The sequence below is a fragment of the Gobio gobio genome, assembly GCF_949357685.1.
Source record: "Gobio gobio genome assembly, chromosome: 20".
Lineage (NCBI taxonomy): Eukaryota > Metazoa > Chordata > Actinopteri > Cypriniformes > Gobionidae > Gobio > Gobio gobio.
In genome coordinates, this window is record NC_137113.1 from 7,547,374 (window position 1) to 7,553,373 (window position 6,000).

Below are 6,000 nucleotides of genomic sequence, written 5' to 3' on the forward strand. Positions count from 1 at the left end.
GGTTAAATGCATTCATGGTGAAGAGCGGTCGTATCCGACCACTGAGGTATATTTAGGGGTTAATGAGCAATCCTACCTAATGAAAGTGGGTCTAGCACCAAAACTGCCATATCATGTGATCATTGGTCATGATTTTCCTGTGTTAATGGACTTACTGCAGCCAAATAATTCCTGTAATATGGTGTTAACTCGTGCAAAGTCTAAACAGAGCCAGGAGGTGAATGAGACAAACTCCTTGAAAGGCCTTCCTTTTTATGACTCTGATATTCCGACCCATCCAGTGAAACCGGTAAAGTCTAAAGTAGAAAAAAGGTTAGACAAGTTCAAAGGAACCGTGGTGCAAGTCACCGAGGGGGAAGGTTCACAAAAATTCAATTTGGAGTGGCAGATCCCTGCTAATATGTCTGAACTACAAAAAACAGATGTTGAAATTGGTCCCATGTATTCTAGAGTAATAGCAAACCAAGGCAGAGAGATGGCCTTTAGGGGTTCCACGTTTTGTCTAAAGAATGACCTTCTGTATTGTAAGACCCAAAACAGACTACAAATGGTTCTTCCCATGAGTGTACGCAATATTGTGTTGAAAATGGGGCATGCTATCCCCTGGGCTGGTCATTTGGGCCGTCGTAAAATGTATCACCGAATCAGTAAACACTTCTTCTGGCCAGGGATGACTAAGGATATAGCTGTGTTTTGTAAGACATGTCCAGAATGCCAATTTACTGCCCCTCGGGTTCCTCCAAAAGCTCCCTTGATACCTTTGCCCATAATAGAGGTCCCTTTTCAACGGCTAGGCATGGATATTGTTGGCCCGTTAGAGAGGAGTAAAGCAGGTAACAAATACATGCTAGTAATTTGTGACTATGCAAGTCGATATCCTGAGGTTTTCCCTTTAAAGAATATCAAAGCAAAATCTGTAGCCTTTTGTTTGGTTCAATTCTTCTCTAGAGTAGGTTTCCCCCAAGAGATCCTGACCGACAGAGGAACCAATTTCACTTCAAAGTTACTGCAACAGGTCTATCAGTTGTTGAGTATAAGAGGTTTGAAGACCACACCGTACCATCCCGAAACCGATGGTCTTGTAGAAAGATTCAATCAAACCCTTGTACAAATGCTCCGAAAATTTGTAAGTGACACAGGGTCTGATTGGGACCAGTGGTTACCTTACTTACTTTTTGCATATAGAGAAGTTCCACAGGCTTCTACAGGTTTTTCTCCCTTTCAATTGATGTATGGACATGATGTGCGGGGTCCTCTGTCTTTGTTGAAAGAGTCCTGGGAGCAAAGTTCACAGACATCGAATCAGGTGAATGTCATTGATTATGTGTTGCAAATGAGGGAGAAACTGGAGAGAATGACAAAGTTAGCATCAGAACACTTACGAGAAGCACAGAGTAGGCAGAAATGTTGGTATGATAGGAAGGCAAGGCAGCGGTCCTTTGAGGTAGGGCAGCAGGTTTTAGTCATGCTTCCAACTAGAGGTCTTCACGGAGCCCCCGAGACCCGTGGACCCGGGACCCGACCCGGGACCCGTACGGGTTCGGGTCTATATTTTAAATGATCAGCCGGGTCCGGGTCGGGTCCCAATCTATTACTACGGGTCCCGGGTCTGTTTAACATTGTGTGCAATACCCGAGTCGATCCGGACTCGGAGAACACCTGCCCGTGATCAGAGTCATTCAGCACTGCTTGTGTGTTTTTTGTAACTTGCAACTGTAAAATTAGGATAAGAAAAGTGTGAGCCGGGAAATAAGGTTTAAAAAAAAGAAAGAAGAAAAACACGAGCGATCTCTCTCTCTCTTGCTCGCTCGCCTCACGCGCTCGCGCTCTCTCTCTCTCTCTCTCTCTCTCTCTCGCTCTCTCTGCAAGCGCACGGTAATAATAATGGTTACCTTCATGAGTGATGTGTGAAAAAAGCTAAAAAACAACGAATAAAGAAGTTAAACCCACGGGCACCTCTTCTGTCCGGGCATCCTTCATGCATATTGTGGACAAACATGAGAAAAAAGTAAGTGCTGTCTACGTGTGACGCACTGTTGAATTTTGATTTGAAATTATATTTAAATAATATATTTAAAATCAGCAACAAAATCTCAGTTGAACTGTCACAAATGTTTTCTATGATGCTCAAATTGCGTAAAAAAGCTCATATTTCAGGTTGCTCCAGCCACCGCGCATGTGCAGTATCAAGCGCGTGTCATTTCTATGGCAACCCGAGCTTCCGCTGTGATTGACTTTAATAATAATATGAATGAACCGTCTTATTTATTAAAGTTTTGGTGGTCAGGCTCGGCTCACAGAGATTATAGCAAATAAATAATGCGGACGTCAGCGGCCGACGAACGAGCAATCGCTATTATAGTTCAAAAAGGCAAACAGTCAAAGTTATTATGCGAGTTAACTCGAGTCGAAATGCAAATCTGCAAAGACGCATTTGTCATCCGTCACCGTGACATAAAGTGGACTTTAAAAGCTGAAATGATGAGTGAATTAAGCATGCTTGGAATAACAAGAGAGGAATAACATGGATTTAACTTTTTGGCAAGGATGTAATGAATCACAAGTAACGTTACAAGGAAGGGAGACGACGGCTAGGTAAGACAAAAAGTTATATTTTTCATAACTTGTTTATTGACTTGTTAATATCAGTTATTGTGGAATATGTGACAAACGGGTCCAGTCGGGTCTGTGTCTTCACGCCGGGTTCGGTTCCAGCTTTTAAATAATAGACGGGTCCAGGTCGGTTCCGGGTACTACGTTTTTGGCATTTCTCGGATCTTCACGGGTCCGGGTCCAGCTTTTGAAATAATAGACGGGTCCGGGTCGGTTCCGTTAAGCACATTACGGGTCTCTTCGGGTTCGGGTATGCATTTTTGGACCCGTGAAGACCTCTACTTCCAACAGAGGAGAATAAGTTGTTGGGTAAATGGCAGGGTCCGTTCAAGGTTACTAAGAAGGTAGGACCTACAACTTATGAAATTGTCACTCCGGGTGGGTCACGTTCTCATAGAACATTGCATATTAATCTCTTGAAGGAATGGTTTCCACAGGAAGAGGCTGCAAGTGTAAACTTGATTCGGTTAGTGGAAGAAGACGAGGAGATAGAAGAGCAGTATTTAACGGTGAGTCAGAATACCTCCTCAGTTGATCTTGAGCACTTATCAGGGGAGAGGAAAAACCAAATTCAAGAGTTATGTGATCCGGAATTGTTTAAAAGTACCCCTGGTTGCACTCCTCTTATTCAGCATCAAATTGTGTTGAAACCGAATGCTCAAGTGAAAAGAATGAGTTACCGTATTCCCGAAAAGATGGTGTCAGCATTCACTGAGGAGGTTCGGTTAATGCAGGAGATGGGCATTGTTGAACACTCTCAAAGTGAATGGTGTAACCCCGTGGTGTTGGTCCCGAAAAAGGACGGGAGTCTGCGTTTTTGTATTGATTTTCGCTACCTAAACTCAGTGTCCAAATTTGATTCCTTTCCCATGCCCCGTATTGAGGAGCTTATTGAGAAGTTGGGAAAAGCCAAATTTATCAGTACAATAGACTTATGTAAGGGGTACTGGCAGGTGCCTTTATCACCTGAGTCCCGAGAATTGACTGCTTTCCGTACCCCTACAAGTCTGATGCATTTCCGTGTCCTCCCTTTCGGGCTACACGGGGCTCCTCCTACCTTTCAGAGGTTAATGAATACTGTTTTGCAGGATTTAGGTGGATTTACAGCAGCTTATCTTGATGATGTTGTGATATTCAGTGATAGCTGGGAGATGCATCTTCAACATCTTGCAACAGTGTTTCAGCGAATCAAGGATGCTGGTTTGACAATCAATCCTGCCAAGTGCTCTATAGCCAAGGGTGAGACTGAGTATTTGGGCTATGTATTAGGTAATGGTGTTATTAAACCCCAGGTCCAGAAGATACAGGCTATTCAGACCTGCCCACTTCCATGTACGAAAAAACAGGTTAGATCTTTTTTAGGACTAGCTGGTTGGTATCGGAGGTTTATACCGCATTTTGCCACTAGGGCGGTTCCCCTAACAGATTTGACACGGAAGGCAGGGCCAAATCAAATCCAGTGGACTGGACCATCCAGACTAGCTTTTCAGAATTTGAGGGATGCCCTAGTGACTAATCCTGTCCTGTACAGTCCTGATTTTGAGAAAATGTTTGTTCTTCAGACAGATGCTTCTGAAGTGGGATTGGGAGCAGTCTTGAAACAAGAGCAGGGAGGTGAGTTTCATCCTGTTGCTTATTTGAGTAGGAAACTGTATCCTCGTGAGACAAGGTATTCTGTCATTGAAAAAGAGTGTTTAGCCCTGAAATGGGCTCTTGATTCGTTTAAATACTAGCTGTTGGGACGAGATTTTGTAGTTGAAACTGATCATAGAGCGCTTCAATGGATTGACAAAATGAAAGATACCAATGCTCGTGTAACTCGTTGGAGTTTGGCTATGCAACCTTTTCATTTTATAGTACGACATCGGCCAGGGTCGGAAAACGTGACCGCTGATTTTCTCTCTCGCTTACCTTGCGAGAGTTTGGGGGAGGGGGAAGATGTGAGGATCTCATAAGTAACCTCTTATACTTGTATAGGCCCCATGTTTGTTTGGTTTATATTACTTGTATACATGTTTATGTTTCTTATTGTTTGTACAAATATGATTTGTGGTTATCTTTTTCTGGTCTAAAAGTGCACATTTAGATTAGAGATAAGACACCAAGAGTTTTTGTTTTATTTCTTTATTTAGAACTGCTACATTAGCATTATGGTGACATTTTCTAAGTTTACCTTTTGTCTCCTGGTTCATGGCTGCAGCATGGTTCCGGGGGTGGGGTTTAAGAGGAAGTGCGGCCTTCCTGTTCCTCATTTTATGCCATTCTGAGGGATTCTGGGTAATGTAGGCATAGCCTATTGTCCAGTGGGAGCAGGGGGGGGGTCATTGTTTCATTGTTCCAGTTGTTTATGTTGTTAAATGTATTGTATTGTTTATTATTTGTATTTTGGTTCTTGTAATATTTGTTATTTGTATTTTGATGTTTCATTTCCACTTGTTAAGGTTTATTTATGTATTTATGTGTGTGTATGTATGTGTATTTACACTGTCTATTCCTTTATTGTGAAATGGTTGAACCCTGCAGCATAAGAGGATTCAGTTTGTCTGTTCTGGGAGGGCTGGTGAGGGACTTCCGTGAGGAAGGTCACCTGTAAGGTTCCGGCATCACGATGTGGTGATGGCAAGTCTGTAAATAAAAGCTTTAAGCTGACGACAAGCAGTGTCTCCTGCCTTTTTCTCTGGTCATGTCCTCACAGAAGCCAAGCGTATATATATATATATATATATATATATATATATATATATATATATATATATATATATATATATATATATATATATATATATATATATATATATATATATATATATATATATATGGGGATGATTAGGAGGCGGCCATGATGGACAGAGGCCAATGGGCAAATTTGGCCAGGATGCCAGGGTTACACCCTTATTCTTTATCGAAGGACATCCTGGGATTTTTAATGACCACAGAGAGGCAGGACCTTGGTTTAATGTCTCTTGTCTCTTGTCCTCATCACCCCAGATAGCAATGAGTCGGCGGACCACCGGCGGTGATCCGGCGGCTGTAGAAGCTTCAGAATTGCGTAATCGCAAACACGTTTGACCACTTTTTAAAAGCGGCAGCTGGCTTCCTACCGCCTTCGTTCCGCCGCCGGCCCGCAGGCAAACCGCCGTTCCGCCGCCTTTATACCAGAAGGCGGCCCGGCGGAGGCAAACGCTATTTTCGAGCGATCTGCCTCCGCTTATTGTGTAATAAATAATATATATTTATTTATTTATTATTCATATATTTGTAACATGCAGTTTATGATGGATAATAATTGAACAAACCAGATAAATTCCCATTTGGCATTTTTATTCCACATTTCAAAGTACAGTAACTGTCAATGATACAAGATAATATAAATGAAATACAAATAAC